Source organism: Danio aesculapii, chromosome 22, assembly GCF_903798145.1.
Source record: "Danio aesculapii chromosome 22, fDanAes4.1, whole genome shotgun sequence".
Lineage (NCBI taxonomy): Eukaryota > Metazoa > Chordata > Actinopteri > Cypriniformes > Danionidae > Danio > Danio aesculapii.
The window spans coordinates 20,863,319-20,883,811 of record NC_079456.1 but is presented as its reverse complement, the minus strand read 5'-3'; positions in this window follow the sequence as shown (position 1 = coordinate 20,883,811).

Here is a 20,493-nt window from a genome sequence, read left to right as displayed (position 1 = left end):
TCAGATTGGTTAATTATCAGCTCAAAACAACCATAAGCTAAGTGTTATAATAGCCTACTGCTACCATTTTATGTAACTACTACAACAAGATATGTGTAACAGCTTTTGAAAAATGACTACTGCTTACCTTTTATTATAGTCAAGATGCAGTGGTCCTCATATTTACAAAGATGTATTAGACGAAAAAGATTTGACACAATATTCACAATAATGCCACAAGACTAATTAAAGGGTGAGTTCGCGCCAATTATACATCGACCGAGGTTTTACGACATACAAAATTCGCGAGATCTTGAGAATAATTTAATGCTGAGACTTTCAGATTATGAGGATTATTTGTAATGTGAACATTTAATTCGTAGATAACGTGAAATCAGGTAGCCTATATCCATACTTCCCAACATTTCGTCTACGTCAAAACCTAAATGTAATTCATTGTATGACCACAAGATGGCGCAAACACCTTAAACTGTTCTCTTGACAAACTCCCACGTGATTCTGAGTTTAGTCCAAAAATTAGCTGCATTGTTCTTTGTGTGTAGTGAATGCCATTTATAATATGCCTGTCTCAAATAATTTTTCTTATATAAATAATTAACAAAATTATTGTAGCTATTGTCCATTCGTGTGATGCAGCACATTTATTGTAGTCTCTTAATTTGCGTTTTGGATCACAATGTTTGGAGATAAATACATAGATTTTATTACTATATATTATATCTATATATATATATATATATATATATATCTATATATATATATATATATATATATATATATATATATATATATATATATATATATCTTAAATGTTGGTGTCACACTAGTTTTGTCATGCTGGATGTTTTAAAGTGGGACAAACCAAGTAACAGTCCAAAAAAACTTAAACATGATACAATAAAAGTATATATATATATATATATATATATATCATTATATATCTATATATATATATATATATATATATATATATATATATATATATAAACAGAATTTAACCTACTCTTTGGTTTATTTCTTCCACGTGCCTGGGAGCTTTCACTTATTACCAACATTTCCCTTGACATTATCATTTAATTTATGGTTTTTTGTTTTTTTCTTTTGTCTTTTTTGTCAAGTACAGTTTAATTCAGTTTCTACTTTTATTATATCATGTTTAAGATTTTTTTTTTTTTTGGACTATTACTTGGTTTGTCCCACTTTAAAACATCAAGCATGACAAACTAGTGTGACACCAACATTTAAGATGCTATACATATGCATATACATTCATTTATATTAGGTCAAGTGGTGATTTGTGTTTCTATACATTCAAATAATATAATTAATATTCCGCCTCTCAGTAAATCCCTAATTTGAGGCTATGGGTAATGTCCTCCTCCTCTCCAAAAGTCCCAGACACGACAGAAACAGGATGAAAACAGAGAATTATGGGGTGATTACTAATTAAGCAGAACAGAGCAGGCGAAGGGGTACATTGTTTTTCTCACTCAGGGGTGTTTTTTTTCTGTCCGAACAGATTGAGTTGGGAAACAGGGTCACAGGGATCAAAGAAAACCCTGAAGCAGCCCGTTGAGTTTTTTTTTTAAGATATCTGCAGGCCCACTCTCTGTATTCTTCCTTTTTTTTTTTCCTTGCGAAGTGTGTGCGAGTCAGTTGAGAGAGATTTCACGCTATGACAAGACTAGATAAACCCCTGCAGATTTTCCAACAATGAACTCCAGGAGGTATTATCTCCAAGGGAAAAATATGTCTTAATCGGTCTCATTGACAGCCTATTATTACAGGAAGTCAAATGATATTAAATCACACTTGGAGTGGTTAATAGGTTGTCAGGTACACTTAAATATCCCCACTGCACTGGTTATTTAAATGATAGAAAGGGTAATAGTAATCACTCTAGTCTCCTTTCAAGTACGGATTTGTCTGTAACTATTCCATATGTCAATAATTTGGTTGCCGCTCGACAACACCCCCTTTCATATGTGATTAGGGACCTTGACCTTTCACCTTTGAACCTCACATCCTTCTATCGCCATCGCACCCCCCCAACCCCCAATCCCCACACAAATGCTTTCAGGGCCGCACCCACAGCCCCGGAGCCTCGCCTCTGGACATCTCTCAGCCTCTAGAGACTGAGAAGCGAGGTGCCTTTAAACCACTGCGGCAAAAATCCCCACCAAAACTCTGCAGTCATTAATATGCAAAAATGCAAATGAGTGGGTAATTAAGAGCTGGAGCTCTCTGGAGGCTCTTTGATTGCTATGAACTTCTAATCTGCAAAGAAGGGGGGAGGGGAGCGAGGAGAAAAGGATGAAAGAATCAGACAAAAGAGAAATATTAAAAAGTCGCCTCTATCTGTAATCATATAATCCCTCATGGAAGCTGCAAAGATCTCATTTACTATCTCGAGTCGTGTTACCGTAACAATGCGGTAATGTGTACGGGTCATCCGACATTATGTCGAAAAACATTGGCCAGAAATGCTAACAATTGGCCCCTGATAAGAGTGTATCCAAAAACCCTGACATTCCTAAGGCCCTCTGAAAGGCTCTCTAACAATAAACAGGATACCATAAGGCTATGCTGTACATCCGGCTGACAGACGTCTTGTTTCACGGCATATCACGGTGAAGGTGAGTTCTTAAGAAAGACAGTGACAGAGAGAATGTCGGAGAGGTCAGGTAGCATGACTGTCTGCATGGCAGCACCAGCTGTGTTGTGGAGAGGAGATGTTATTTCATCACTTTTGCAAGCGAAAACACCCCCCACTCACACTCCCTCTATCTCTCGCTCTCTCTCTCTCTCTCTCTTTCTCTCTCACACAGGCACACACAAACATGCTGTTATTGTTACTGAAGTAGTCCCACGACACCACAATCTCCCGCTTCACCCCTCCACCTCCACATCCATCTCTCCAGCTCGCTTTCTTTCACTCTTTGCTTCACGTTCTGCACCTTCTTCTTTGTTAACTTCATTCAAAATGTGCTAAAATTATTTTGGATATTCTGTCACTCTGTATGCTAAGTCTTATTGCACTACACATCTATGGGAGAAGAAGACCAAATTAATAAGTTTTGCTTGATTCAGTTCACAAGGCCTGTCTAAATGATTCATCTATGAATCCATGATTCAGTTCAGTCTGATTCATGCTGATTCATGATTGGCTCAGGATCCCTTCATAACTTACCAGCTCAATGCAAGAGATTTAAAAATGGGTACTAAGATCTGCAAGTTTTGTCTATGGTTGACTGTTTCTAAAGAAACTGTATTATGCATGCCAGGCCAGTAGTTGGCGATTTGTCACAGAAACACACACTTTTATTCATTCATTTTCCCATCATGTCCCATTATTCCAACACAGGCTCATTCTGAAAATGTACCTTCATATACATATCTGGAGTCCGTCAAATACGTCCTGGAGGTACACTTTTTGTTTTCGCGAATCCACAAGAGGCCGCTGTGTGCACTTTTTGAGATCACAAAAAATTTCTCTCACGGGTGCCATATGCACCTGCTGTTCTTTGTAAATCCACCAGAGGCTGCTGTTGACTGTTTGACTGACTGAATTACTGACTGACCGATCGACTAATCCACCCTCCTCTTTCCCTAAATCCAACCAATAGTATTTTAAAAACCACCGACTGACTCGACCACTTCCCTAAACCCAACCGACAAATTTAAAAAGCAATCCAGAAAAAGAAAAGCCCCCACCCGATTTGTACTACGTTTTCAGATTTTACCACATTTTTACCCTGTTATTTTCTCGATTATTATATTTTTTTGTATTCTGTTTTTTGTTTGCCCATTTTTGGAACCAATCTTCATCGGACTCGAACCCTGTTATCGTGGTCATCTCCTCTCTGCATCTTAAATGCGCCGACGTACATGGTGAGCTAACCCGAACAAACTGGTAACATCCGGAAAACCATCCAAACGAAGGTAAGCGGTCAGCTGGTAAGCACGAAAAGGATAATTCACAATCTCCAAAAATATATTTAGGGCTACGTTTTCCAGAATGGGTCTATGTTGCATTATTCATCAGGGGTCACCACAGCAGAATGAACCGCCAACTTATCCCGCATATGTTTTACCAGCCTGATCTCACGAGGAAACATAACTATTTAATGTTTTGTCAGTTTATTGGCTAATTTGAATTCATACAAGTTCAGTCGTACAAAAACATACGATTTTAAAAGTAGGCATAGTACCCAACCTCACCCCTAACCCCAACTGTCCATTGGGGATAAGAAAAATTGCACTAAATTGTATAAATGAGATCGTACTAATTTAAACCTATTAGCCCACTAAATCAAAAGTTACGAATTTTCGTGAGATTGTGATGGTTTACGAAGCAGATGCCCTTCCAGCTGCAACTCAGTACTGGGAAACACCCATACACTCTCACGTGCACTACGGCCAATTTAGTTTATTCAATTCACCTATAGCGCATGTCTTTGGACTGTGGGAAAAACCGGAGCACCCTAGACATCATAGTTTTAGCCTACACAATTGACACTTTTTCCAGGTTTCTTGGTGGCAGAAGTCATAGTTGGGTGAACTTCAAGCGCAGTGAATGGGGAGAGTGCCACAAATCAACTTTTTTGTATTTAAATTTGCCCAAATAACAAAAAGAAAACTCCATGATAGTGTTATCAATACTTAAAAAACTGTGATACTGATAATGGGATCCAGAATAATTTACTGTCCCGCCCATAGATGATCCAGTAGAAATCCCTTGCATAAGCTTTAGCTATTTTTTTTTTTTGTCATTTGATGCAAAAAGTTTATGTTTTAATTAAATATTTAAAACTTTAGAGGATTTAAGATGCGATGACTATTTAAATGCATCATCACCATCTTCAGAAAGGGGTCTATAATGGGATGCACTGTAAACTTTGAGACCCTTTTTCATTCATTCCCCATGCTTACTGCATGCTTACAATCACATTTTTTGTTAAACATAGATCACAATTATGAATTGTCATTCATTTATTCATTTTCCTTCGGCTTAGTCTCTCATTTATCAGAGGTCGCCACAGCGGAATGCACCGCCAACTATTCCAGCATTTACTTTACTCAGCTGATGCCCTTCCAGCTGCAACCCAGTACTGGGAAACTACCCATACACACTCTCATTCACAAACACTCATCCACTAAGGTCAATTTAGTTTATTCCAATTCACTTGTACCACAGGTCTTTGGCCGTGGGGGGAAACCGGAACACCCGGAGGAAGCCCACGCGAACATGGGAGAGCATGTAAACTGCACACAGAAATGCCAACTGGCCCAGCCGGGACTCGAACCAGCGACCTTCTTGCTGTGACAGAGCTAACCACTGAGCCCCAATATGAATAGTAAAAATAGTAAAAAGTAAAAAATAAAAAAGTAATATACTATTGGCAAACAATCCTGAGAGCATAAGAACTATTTTGATGACAAACATTCTCCCTCTCTGCAATAAGAAAACGGTGTCAATTAATGTGTTCATGGATGTACTCACACATACGTCATTATGCAACAGGAAGCTTTGCCTCAGGACAAGCTCAGGACCATTTGATGAGGCTGTGTGTGTATTAAAGCTAATTATACTGTCAATATTGTTCGGTTTCTTGCATAGATGATTGTTTGCTTCTTATGGACTGTATCTGGAGCTATTAAGTATTATCATTTTAATGTTGAACAAAACATTGTTCACCCAAAATATGGAAATTCCGCCATCATTTACTCACCCTTCACTTGTTTTTAAATCCTATGTAAGTGTCTTCTTCTGTTAATACAAAAACTCATAGACTTCATAGTCATTTGTTTGTTATTGGAGTTGTTGGGCCCCAGCAACCTGCATTCTTCAAAATATCTCCTTTGTGTTAAGCAGAAGAAAGAAACCCATAAAGGTTTTAAAACCACATGAGGAGAGTACATGATGAGTCTGACATTGAAATGACTATCCCTATAACTGGGTGTATTATACCTTTAATTGTAATTTTTATAGTAAGCAACAACTTGTACTGTCTCATTTTGTGAACCACGGGAAAAGGCATTTTGGTGAAGGTGAGTAAATAATTACTTTTTATTTTCTGCTAAACTATCCCTTTAACGGTAAACATACCACCACCCACAGAAACATTTTCCAAGCTCAACATCTAGTCTACATACCACATAATCGCATTTAGAAAATACCTAAATATCGTTTAAAAACTTGTAGGCGTGTTTGGGTGCAAACTTGCGATGCGTTGAGAAAGGGTTAATGAACCTATACTGCATCTCGTCGTGTGTCACGGTAAGTTAGCGCTTGAGCGACCGCAGGTCTCTGTGGCGGGAAGCTGGAGGTCTTGGGGTTTGTAAACAGGAAGTCTACGCTACACTCACTGTACCTGATGCGTGGGTGAGAGAGCAGGGGCTGCCCGACAGAAATGTGCAACGTTGGGATCCAAAAATGGCAGGTGTGTCAGAGATAGGGGAACACATGATATAATCTTACGAGGCCCTGAAAGATTGAGAGAGAAATGGTTGGAAAAACGTACAAATACCGAGAAACGGCATTGTCCCATTATTTAGTTCTCAATAGCATTTTGATGCATGAATGAATCTCTTGAAAACCTGCCAAAACATGCCTGTGACTGAACAACAACATAAAATGGAAGATGACATAAAGAAATCATCATACAATTTACAATATTACAAATAAAATGTTTATAAAATATAATAAAATATTAATATATGTGAGTATATATATTAGATTAGATTAGATTAGATTCAACTTTATTGTCATTACACATGTACAAGGCAACGAAATGCAGTTTTAGGTCTAACCAGCAGTGCAATAGCAGCAAGTGCAGGATACAGGTATAAGTTATGAAGTGCAGGTTATAGAAAAACTATGGTGATATTTACAGATGGATGTACTATGATGTGCTATTATAGATATATACATACATACATACATGCAGGGGTTGGACAATGAAACTGAAACGCCTGGTTTTAGACCACAATAATTCATTAGTATGGTGTAGGGCCTCTTTTTGCAGCCAATACAGCATCAAATCGTTCTTGGGACTGACAGTTACAAATCCTGCACAGCTGGCCAGAGGGATTTTGAGCCATTTGTCTTGCATAACATTGGCCAGGTCGTGATTTTGGTGGAGAAATAGTTTCCTGACTCAAAAACACCCCAAAGTGGCTCAATAGTATTTAAATCTGGGTGACTGTGCAAGGCCATGGCACATGTTATACTTCATTTCATGTTCATCAAACCACTCTGTCACCAGTCTTGCTATGTGTATTGGTGGATTATCATCCTCATACATGACACCGCCTTCAGGATACAGTGTTCAAACCATTGGGTGCACATGGTCCCCCAGAATGGTTCAGTAGTCCTTGACAGTTACGTGCCCATCTAGCACAAGTATTGGGCCTAGGGAATGTCATGATATTGCTGCCCGAACCATCACTGATCTGCCCCCATGCTTCACTCTGGGCATGTATTAGTGTGGGTGGTAAGTTTCTTTGGGGATTCTCCACACTGTAACTCTACTGGGTGTGGGAAAAAGAGTGAAGGTGGTCTCATCAGAGAAAAATACATGTTTGACATTGTCCACAGCCCAAGATTTTTGCTGCTGGCACCATTGAAATCAATGTTTGGCATTGGCACAAGTGATCAGAGGTTTGCAGCCTGGTGATGTATATTGACCCCGTGGAGCTTCTGACAAACAGTTTTGATGGAACAGGAGAGTTGAGGTGCACAGTTAATGTTGCAGTTGGACAGCTGTGGATTTAAGTTGTTGGGTTTTTTTTTGGGTACAATCACACAGTTTTTCCTGTTGGATGTGGTTCGTCCCTTTTGGTGGTAGGCTGACATTACCGAACCGAACCGTACCGTACCACTTTTTCGGCACCCTTTCGAAAGGGTACCAACACGAGAAAGGGTACCAAAAGGCGGAGCCACACGCGCAGCTGAACGCTATTGGTTTACAGAGATACATCATTCGCTTACGCAACAAGCCAGAATGAAAAAAAAAAACCCGCCATGTTTGAAATACACAGCGAGAGATTACAGCGGAATTATAAATACATATAATAAGGAGCCATGGTCGATCTGGGCTCAAACAAACCTTATCGTCATCTTGATGAACAGCCACAAATCCAAGAAGAAGAGCAGATTTACCCTGTGGCCCGTAGTTTTTTACGAGCCCAGTCTGAGGCGTGAGCGGTTTTCGCTTTCTTGCTAGTGCTCGCGCACGTCTTACATTATATCTGAAATAACAAACTTCTTGAGCTGATGATAATAACCTGCACTTGATTATTGACGTGCTTTTGAAACCCGATCCTTTCAGACACTGACAAACGCGAGAGTGAAGAGTGAAAGAAACAAAGGAGAAGCTGGAAAAAAGGAGCACATTATTTCTCAGCAAACATGAACAAAATGCCATGTATAACTAACTTATTAACTTCACCTTTTGGACTAATATGAACCGGGAATGACGGAATTACTGTCTAACAGAGGCTACATGTGCTGCTGAAGCTTACATACACAGATAAGAGGTTTTCACTGACTGTGGGCTATATTTTGTGTGTTTTGAACCTAAATACGAACGAAATGTCTGCTATATGTAGTTCTTCTGTAGTTGGTAACATATCGGAGACTGTAAGGGGCTGTTTGTGTTTATATATGTTCATTTATTTAGTTATTTAATAATTACAGACGTTACAGTAGGCTGTTTTGCACTCTCTTTGATCTGCAGTTATAATCAACTCATGTTCATTGAAAAATTACTAATAAACATTTCTACTCAAGTATTTGTGTATGAAGCATCTGTTTTGTGAGAAGTGCTTTTCATAAGATATGTAAGTGACCCGTACAGCTTTATTGTAGACGTTTCCTCGAGCTAGAATGACGTCAACTGAAACTTTCTGTCGTACACCACGCTCACCGTACCAAACCGAACCGTACTGTACCGTAACAGTCAGTGGAAATGAGCCATTTTTGACAGTGGAAACGGCCATAAAAGTGTACCGAACCGAACCGTACCGTACCACTCAGTGGAAACGGGCCATAAGACTTGCTGTCTTGGTCACCGATGTGATGGAAAGACACGCACCAACATTTTGTCCTCTTTTGAACTCTGATATATCACAAATATGTTGTGTGCATTGCAATTTTTAAGCAGAACTGTGCTGTTAATCTGCTAATTAAACCTTCACACTCTGCTCTTAAGCCGCAGTTCACTTTTCGCCCCATAGACAAGTTTCGCAGTTTGCTGCATTGGAAAGTTTAGGCTTGAATTCAGTGAAATCGATCAAAGATAAAAACATGCGCTCTTTGTACAGAATTTTAAATATGGACCAATCGCTCATTTTTTAATGTCTAATCATCTTCTTTAATCACGCCCCTTTTCGCAGGGCCGTGCGACAGAATTTCGCATGCTCAAACTTTAGTGTGACCGCGGCAGTGTGAATGTGTAATCAATGAAGATTGGCCACCAGGCTGGTCAAATTTAGCCATGAAACCTCCAACACTTAATTGGCCAGTGTTTCAGTTTCATACCCCTACAAAATCTATCAAATATGAATGTAGATAGGTATAATTTAATATTATTATTAATTTACTTTATTATTACTATTTATTTTAAAAATATTTTTGGGGGTGACATTTAACCAGCAAGTTTTTGTGCAACAAATCCATTTCAGTCATACTCAGGTGCTTGTATTTTGTATTTTGGAAAGCATTTTTATCGCTTCTAATCAGCATGGTGACTTGATAGTCCTTTTCCCATGGGGCTGTAAAGGTGGGTGCCTTCATTTTAGTGCCCGTTGACTGGCCTCCAATCGAGCGAAGTCAGCGGGGGTCAGTTTACCATGTGCAGGGCAAGCAAAACAGATAGATACTTCTCTCCTCCCCTTCTACTCGGATAGACCCAGAACATGGGCATAACGCCAAAGTCATCAATCTCCAAAGTCAACTTTCAGAAAAATGTTTCCACGAGGTTCAGAAATACACAATCATTTATAGAATCAGCGTAAATGCACTTCAAAGGTTTATAAATAAATGAAGATTCCTGCTTGAGAGTGACAGAATTCTGCTCTCGATTGTCACAAAGATGTCACTGTTTGCGCTGATGGGAAGGCATGGGGGTTGGTGAGGCTTTGGGGTTGTGGAGCTTGGCCTAGTTTCATGTCTGATCACTACCGTATGCACCAAAGATCTCGCCCTCCGCTGCAGGTAGTCAACGAGTGCAGCACAGCGCACCCCAAACATCTGTGTGATACAGCAGCCATGGAGGAGTTTCTTTGAAGAGCTCAGATGGCTTTTAGTGATGTGAAAAGAGAGAAGTAAATCAGAGATTAGAGAGTTCGATGCAGAGGATGAATGCATGAAAAGGTTAGGGGTTCACACTGTGCAGTGCTGTAGAGCAAACAGAGATAAAAGGTGGGTTCTGTGTGCAGATGACCTGGAAATGGAAAACTCTGGAGATGCACACGGCGAGAAGCTTTGGGTTCCAACCAACTGACTGCAGGTGTGCCGTTGCGTAGAGTAGTTTGGGTTTACACTGATTGCGTTTTGAAATGTTTTTCTGTATTATATGTTACAAGGTGCTTGAGTCATTATGTCACAAGACTTGTTCATTTAGATTTTGAGTAAAATAAATACTCTGCCATTTTGTTCAACAATGACTATGTTTACATGGACATCAGTAATCGAATTGTTTGCCTTAATTAAAGTAAGACAATAATAAGATTAAGGCGTGTACATGAGTTTCTTTCATGACCCCGTTTGACATGTTTTACATGTAAATTACATGACTTGATTAACGTCATTGCGTCATAACACTATCCACATTTCCTCAGGTGTTTCATTTTTAATTCGTCAACTATAACTGTCGACCTTTCACTTTCATTCAGGAACATTTCATGCATGCCCCCATGACAAATGAGATATTGGATGCGAGTATGTACTGCTAGAAGAGTGTTGTTTTACTGGAATTTGATACCGCACGCCGTATGGGGGAAAAAATCCTCTGCTGCAGGTGTCTGTGGTCCTTCACTGACTCGGTAGGTGCAGAGAATAGTGTCAAACTGCCATGTGTGTATAGACTAGTCTGTCACAAAATGCGACGAAAATCATACACGATGGTAATAGTTTGATTAAGGTGTTTATGTCTGTACTGCACTTCAATAATGCGACTAAAATTGGCATACTCCACATGTCATAATTCGATTTCTGTTTAGTTCGATTATGACTTTAGTTGGATTAAATTAATCAAAATTGCATGGTAGACTCTTAATCAGAGTATTGTCTTAATCATATTAAAATCAGATTATTGGTGTAAATGTACTCAGTTGTAACTGTACACACTCGCAGCACTAAGAATTTCTTATTTGAATTTTTAAAACATGGGTGAGCGTACTTGTAAATGTCCTGTATGTTTAACACAACTAATTTTACTCATAAACTGACAAACAAACAAACAAAACAGAAAAATGGTCAATGTCGATACTTCCCTACCCAAACTTTTTTTCTACTTTTTAAGAGATTATTGGTTTGTTGTATAGATAACTTTATAGTTTTTAATATTTTTTAATTATTGTGTTTACTTCGTTTGTTTATCTGTTATATATTAGTATTTTATTTGTCAAATGTTGATATCGAGTGTGCGTTTAACGCATTTCAGGGAATTGTGCTGCAATACCCTGTCCTGTCAAATTTAAATTAACTAACTAAACTAAGGTCTCGAGTTCTGATTACACGTAATGGTAAATATAAAATATCGAAATATAAATGTATAACTGCAATAAACTGCAATCCATTACAATTACAGAGTAAAATTATGTATCAACATTTAAGTTTCAGTTTCTTTCTTCCATTGAACAGTTTCAGTTTTGAAGAATGCTTAAACCAGGAGCCATTTCATAAAGAATTACATTTTTACAATATATTTTTAACAGTTTCAAATTTTTTTTTGGACCACTTAAATAATTGGTGAGTCAATTTTGGCAATTATTTTTTACGTTGATTATTCAGTTAACTAACAGTTACTAAAAAAGCTTAACGATTTCAGGGAATCATCTGAATATTTTTCTGTAAAAGCTAGAATATTTAAAAATATTTTTAAAATGCTTATTTTTTATATTTATTGTTGAATTACAAGTTCAGTTTTCAATTTGGCCTCGTGGCAAAGTGAATGATTTCGGATCTTAACACATTTTGGCAATTTATTTATTTTTGCAAAAGGGTTATATATTCAAAAATGCCACTTGTTAAATCAATTAGTATATTATCAGAGATCATAAATATAAGAAACATGCTATTATACACTTAGTTTAAGAGTCCACCCTATTTAGGTCCACTCATTTTAAAACTTCTGGCCCCTGGCTGCATATCGAAAGTGACTATAATAATTAAATGAATCTAATAAAATAATTTAATGTGCGTGTTGAATATAAGACATTTGTTGATAGGCAGTGATAGGCTTTTGTGGAAACCTCTTCATGGTCGGTCGCAAATCTTTTTAAATGCATTAAAGGGCAGCGCAAATCTTAGCCTTACCCTGAAGTTTGTTCACCCTCCGCCTATGGTGCTAAAGTCTTGATTATAATCTATAATACTTTTTTCAAAAATAGAGGATACCAAAAATGCTAAATGTTAGGAATGATAATTTAGGAATTTCACTTTCTTGTTTAAATGCAATTGTCTGAAAGTTTACTGTATGCATTTAATAGTTATTTGTAGAGATGCTCCAATCGATCGGCTGAAGATCGGTATCGGCCGATAATCACATTTAATGAATTGATCGGTGCCTGCTGATCTGGCCGATCTCATGAACCAATCACAAGTGTTTGTGTTAGTTGGAGATGAGCAAAATATTAGAATGACCTTGCATGTATTTAGGCCTTTTTACACATAAGAACTGAAAGAACATTAGTGTTTTTGAAAATATTGCAAGTTCACTAAAACATGGCTGGAAATATTACAGAAATAAAACATTTTTTGTTAACATGAGTATAAAATAATATACCTTCTTGTAATATTCTTATTGCAATAAACAGTAGTTTATAGGCCTGTTTCCTTTTAGTAAAGAAGAATGGATGTATAGGTGTGCATTTTAACTTATTATATCAAATATGCCCTACTACCTTTTCTTTATTGGGACATGTTGAGTTCTTCTTTAATATTGCAGCATTTCCAAATTACATTGTTTGTCTTTTTCTCACAATTTTTTAAATCTGCTTAATCTATTATTTTCTCTAAAGCTGTAAGGTAAGGAGAGATCTCCACTTACGAATCATACATAGAGTGAAAACGAGCTTTATGCATTATAAAGCATGAAGCATCAGAATCTGTACTCATTATTGGCTGATCACCATGACAAGGGATCAGTACTGGGTATCGGCTGCAAAAAAATCCTGATCGGAGCATCCCTAGTTATTTGTTGACTCATCCAGTAATAAAACTAGTAGTGTTTATGAGTGAGACATTGAATCTTTTTTTAAGCTCAAATGAATTATTTTTTTAAAAAGTAGAACAATGAACATTTTGTCTGAACCTAAATTACATTTTAATATTATTTTACTAAATTTAACCTTTACCTTTAGTCATTTAGCTGATTATTTATTTCCCCCAAAATTACATACAACACTGTAAAAAATGCTGGGTTGCACACAATTCCTTCATGTTGTCCCTTCACAAACCGATTAACCATTTAACTTCCACTACGAGTTTTTAAGAAATAGATATTTTTGGTTAAATTGTAGGCTCTTAAACTACTGTAAGCTAATTTTTGTTTTGTTTTAATGATAACCTAACCTTGAAGAGATGATGCCAACCCTAACAGGAATTGAATAGATGGTGCCAACCCTGAGAGGATTTAAAAAGACAGTCTTAAGCAAACTAACTATTCTTATTTACTGTAATGATCAGATCACTTCATTGAAAAATAAATAAATAAATAAATATATATACCATTATATACAGTTGAAGTAGCGCCCTTTGAATTTTTTTCTTTTTTAAATATTTCCCAAGCAAGGAAATTTTCACAGTATGTCTGATCATATTTTTTCTTCTGGAGAAAGTCTTATTTGTTTTATTTCCACTAAAATAAAAGCAGTTTAAAATTTTTTTTTTATCCATTTTAAGGTTAAAATGATTAGCCCCTTTGAGCTATATTTTGTCCTCATAGTCTACAGAACAAACCATTGTTATATAATAACTTGCCTAATTAACCTAGTTAAGCCTTTAAATGTCACTTTAAGCTGTATAGAAGTGTCTTGAAAAATATCTAGTAAATTATTATTTATTGTCATAAAATAAATCTAATAAATCTAATAAAGTTATTAGAAATGAGTTATTAAAACTATTATGTTTAGAAATGTAATGAAAAAATCTTATCTCCGTTAAACAGAAGTTGAGGAAAAAAAAAACAGGGGGGCTAATAATTCAGGGGTGGCTTCACCTATATATACAGACAACCGTTTTTGAAATATACACCATATATTGTACAATTATAGGTTAACTATGTATGTATAGCCTATAGCCAACAACTTAACCTTTTGTGTAGCTGCTTTGAAATGATAATTTTGGGAAAAGCACCATACAAATGAACTTGAATTGAATTAAATTGAATCAAATTCAAAGTCCTACAGTATGGACAAAAGGTCAACCAAGAGGTTACAATGCCAGTTAAAGGGTTAATTGTTTTTTCCACAACAAAAAGTGGATTGAACACAAAACAATTAAGTTTCCCCACTAAAAAGCTTAAAAATTGTGTTGATTCAGCTTGTTTTAAATAAGTAGTTTGAACAAGTAGGACTTTTTATTTTTATTTTGAGTGAACGAGGAAGAGATCAAGCGATTCATTGTAAAGAGAGTACTCACATCAAGTGCTACTAATACAAAGCTTAAAATACAAGTCTTTTGAGCATTGCCAGGGATTCAGCAGTCCGTATGAGATTAAATTTTAACATTCTACTCAGATTTGAGGGAGAATTTTAATCTCTATTTCAATATCCTGCAGTTCTCATCACCATAATTACTTTGGATGTTTACATCTGAGCTTTTGTCATTATTCTCATAATGATTCTCATTAGATCCTCATTACTATAATATATTCCTTTTGGGGTGGATTAAAAAATTAAGTAAAACAAAAATGAGCTGCAAAATAATGTGCAAAATAACAATAATAATAATATTAAAATTTATTAAATTTATAGCAATGCAAATTTCATATTTTTGGCATTTAGGTAATGAGAATTTGGTCAGAAAATGATTTTGTGAAATTCTCTCCATGTTTATGCTAATTTTAGTTTTGTTTATCCAGACAAACGTGTGAAAGGTGCTTAAATTTATTTATATGTTGTTTAGAAAAACTGCACAACACTATCTTTTCCACAAATGAATCAGCTCAGCTCTCCCAAACAGCCTCTTTGATCATTAGAAAAAAGCCTCATGAATGCATACAGAAAACACAGGAAAATAATACTTACGCTCTGCTAAACCAAATAAATACACGCTGTCATGAATAATTTCCATATACCAATTTAACGATAATTACATGCTAATTTCATTGTATGCTTCAAATTGAGTAGTATAATATTATGCCACGGAAACGTTACAATAGCAAAACAATAGTCTTTATTCAGACTTTTTACATAGATAAATATTTTATACGCTTGCACAAATGTATGAATGATTAGCAGAAACATGTGAAACATATGCTAATTTTACTTCTACATCTGGCGTTAATTACAGACAGAGGGCGGAGGATGGCTGGAAGGAGGATTCAACAGAGTCGCTCAGATAATGAATCCTACCATGCATGGAAACAAGATATTATACTAAACCATCACGGATTTTTTTGTGTGTAAAATCTGTCACATTTCACGGCCACTCTCTGATTTGTCGTCGCGGAATTCCCATTTGACAACCCATGTCCATCAAAAGTGATATCTCAGTTAAAAGATTTACATATCTTTTTGTCTTCGAATCCTTGGAAGTCTTCTGAGGCACAATGCTTCTTTCCTTCAAGATTTTCTTTCTTTTGTCTGTTATAACCCTCCTTTCTACATGACCCGCTGCATGCTCTCCATGTCAGGCCCAGCTGTTACTACAAACTACTTGGAGATCATACAAGCTCGCTAATTTCTTTCTTGAAATCCACTGTTCGCTGTGAACCACAATCTGACCCAAAGCAATTGGCTCATTCGTCTTGACTAAATAAACTGGCTATACTGTATAACCTATTTATGTGGTCAAAGATGGAAAAGGGGTTTTCAAGCAACAAAACAATAAAAAGCATTGTTTTTTTCTCTGTTCATTAGCAGGTGTTCTGTTTATTTAGGCAAAAACAGAAGTAAATGAAGACAGAATTTTTTGTGTGAACTATCCTGCAAATTGATTTAAGGATCACATTGCAGCCACCAAAATACTAATTAATTGTCATTTTAAAGATTTTCTTTTACACCGTCCTTCAAATCATTAAAATTCCAGAAAATTATGCAATTTAGCATCTTTTATATTCAGTATTTTAATAGGGACAGGTCGGAATACGTATTTTGTTTCATATTTCATATTTACACTGAATGACAAAGGAACTATATATATATATATATATATATTATATATATATATATATATATATATATATATATATATATTATATATATATATATATATATATATATACAGTTGAAGTTGGATTTATTAGCCCCCCCTTTGAATTTGTTTTTCTTTTCTTAAATATTTCCCAAATGATGTTTTAACAGAGCAAGGAAATTTTCACAGTATGTCTGATATTGTATTTTATTTTGGAGAAAGTCTTGTTTGTTTTATTTCGGCTAGAATAAAAACAGTTTTTAAAATTTTTAAAGCTATTTTTAGGTCAAAATTATTAGCCTCTTAAGCCCATTTTTGTTTTTCGATCTACAGTCGACAGAACAAACCATCGTTCTACAATAACTTGCCTAATTACCCTAACCTGCCTAGTTAACTCAATTAACCCAGTTAAGCCTTTAAATGTCACTTTAAGCTGTTTAGAAGTGTCTTAAAATATCTAGTAAATATTATTTACTGTCATCATGGCAAAGATAAAATAAATCAGTTATTAAAATGAGTTATTAAAACTATTATGTTTAGAAATGTGTTGAAAAAATCTTCTCTCCTTTGTTAAACAGAAATTGGGGAAAAAATAAACAGGGGGGCTAATAATTCTGACTTCAACTGTATATATATATATATATATGGAATGAACCACCAACTCTCACCCATACACTCTCACATATACACAACGGCCCATTTAACTCATTCAATTCACCTATTGCGCATGTCTTTGGGCTGTAGGGTAAACAGGAGCAGGAAACCCACGCGAACACAAGGAGAACATGCAAACTCTACACAGAAATGCCAACTGACCCAGCCGAGGGTCAAACCAGCGACCTTTTTTGCTGTGAAGCGGACATTGCAACCGTGTAGCTCTTTTCTTTTACACTGTGCTTTAAATCAAACAACTGAAATGTACATTTCCAAGACGTTTATTTAAATATTAATGCAATTTAGCATTTTTATATTAAGTATTTTAATAAGTAAAGCTTAGAATACTTATATTGTTGTTTCATATTTCATTCATTTATTTACTTTTTGGCTCAGTCCCTTTATTAATCTAGGGTCGCCACAGTGAAATGAACCACCAACTTATCCAGCACATGTTTTACGCAGCGGATGCCCTGGGTAACACCCACACATTCTCATTCCACACACATACACTACGGACAATTCAGCTTTCTCAGTTCACCTGTACCACATGACTGTGGGGGAAACCGGAGCACCCGGAGAAAACCCACACGAACGCAGGGAGAACATGCAAACTCCACACAGAAATGCCAACTGACCCAGCCGAGGCTCGAACCAGCGAGCTTCTTGCTGTGAGGCAAGAGCGCTACCCATTGCACCACCGCGTCACCCTGTTTTCATATTTCCATAAATACATCTATTACACTGAATGATAATGGATCGCTGTTTAACTTTTTTATATTTTAATAATTTCAAACATAGCAGGCACTTTAACCCTTTGACTGCCCATCTACCAAACAGTTGACCGTGTTTTTTACTGTATTAAATAATGACTGTTATCATTAATGAATGAATGACTGTTTTAAATGGTTTACACACACAGCATTGTTGGTGTACAAAAACAAAATCAAACAAACATAATCCTGTTGCACTACTACACTTGAGTTTGGTTTTTATTGTAAAAAATAAAAAATAAAAAAAGCAAAAAGAAAACATGTTTAAAAAAGAATCTGAAATAGTTTATGAAATACCTGAAAAAGATGATTTAGTATTAAAAATGTCTTATTTAGAATATTTTTCAAATTGTTTACACTTCATATTTCAGATTTTTCATTAATTCTGTACTTTTACCATAAACTGACATAACAACCATTTGGTAGAGGCTGATATTTTAGAAATGATAGGATGTGTTGGAAAAAAAATGCATTGAGTGTGTTAACTAGTAATATTAGGAGTTAAGGAGTGCAATCCAAACATTTATTTATTTTTGGTGGGGTAGTTAAAGGGATAAACTTGATGTAATTCATCATTTTACAATGCTGTTTGAAGGATTATGTGACTTTTGGACTGTATTTCTGACCAAAAAATGCAGACTTGTTTCAAAAACATGAATAAATCTATAGCTTCTTTTTAAAAACTTGATTTTTAGTGTTTGAATTATCTATTTAGTACAGTTATTCATGTTGGGATATACTTGGCTTAATTGAAAATTCCTCCTATATTCTGCTATGGACAAAATTAAGAGAGCACTTGAACATTTTCAGTTTCTCTGGTGTTTATAGTTGTATGTTTGGGTAAAAGGTTAATATTTGTTTTATTCTAGTCTGTTAACAGCTTCCATTTTTTTTAAATGGTCATGTAACGCATTAAAACAAAGCAAAATCTGGATTATTCCACAAAATACAGCTTTATTCACTATTCTAAAGTGTCTAGTGTCTCTAGTGATTTTTCTAGTGTCTAAAAATATAAACATGTCTGATTTTTTATTATTATTTTATGCAAAATAAACCCTCTAATTAATTCATTCATTTTCTTTTTCGGCTTAGTTCCTTTATTCATCAGGGGTTGCCACAATGGAATGAACCGCCAACTTATCCAGCATATATTTTACGCAGCAGATGCCCAGCACTGGGAAACACAAACACACACATACACTACGACCAATTTTGTTTACCCAATTCACCTATAGCGCTTGTCTTTGAACTGTGGGGAAAACCGGAGCACCCGAAGGAAACCCACACGAACATGCAAACTCAGAAATGCCAACTGAATCAGCCATGGCTCCAACCAGTGACTTTCTTGTTGTGAGGTGACAGTGATAACCACTAAGCCACCGTGCTGCCCTTTTATTTATTCACAAAATAAAATAAAAGCATAGCAGACTCTACTTTAAATATACTTAGGCATTTATTTAATGTGCTTCCCATATATTCTCTATGGACAAAATAAAAGAGCACATTCTTAGTTTGTCTGGATTTAATAGTTATGTGTTTGGGTAAAAGGTTGATATTTGTTTAATTCTAGTCGGATAACTGCTTCCATTTTATTTTTATTTATTTTTAAGAAAATCTGTATTATTTCACCAAATACTGATTACTTTACCCTTCTTTATTTAAAATATTGATTTTGTAGTGTCTAAAAGAAATATGAACATGTCTGATTTTTATCATTATTTATGCAGAAATAAACCCTCCAATTGTACTATACATTTCAGTAGATTACAGCATAAAGCCTTAAAATATGTTCAACTCAACGCATAAATCCAAAGCTGTATATAAAATCACTTTTGTTCATTTAATTTGATGCCGGCAACAAAATGGGACATATGCATGATCAAGCAGAACAATAGTTTATTGTATGTGGTGCTCTCTGTGTGCTAGTAAAGGTATGTGTTACCCAGCTGTATTCCTTTGCCTTACAGCTCCCATTGTCCACCACAGAGGACCCTTGGGGCTAATATTACAATTTACTGTGCCTTTGTTGATATTATTTACTAATTTTGCTCCCCTCCCTGCGGTGGAGATCGGAAACGGTTCTTTTCTCTCCCTTGAGTTTACCGGCCTATTTATTTACCCCCCTTAATAACTTGATGAACTTTTAATTCATGTTATTAATATTATCAGTAATAAAGCTAACATTCTTCAAACCACACCCTACTCCGTTTTTCAATCTCCAGCAAGTTCACAATCCCTCTCCCCCATTGGAATTTAGACATTTTTCATGATTGTCACCAATATTTAGACTCTAGTCATTGCTTTAGCTGACCTAATTTCTTGTTCTCCTGGTTGTTCCTTTATCTGGGATTGGTTGTGGTTTGAAATCTACAATGCCTCAGCTTTAAGTACAGCTCTGACTTGTGGCCCTTCATCCGTTCTTTCCTGCCATCATCCCTCTCTCTTTCTCTCTCTCTCTCTTTCTCTTCTTCTTCTGGCCGT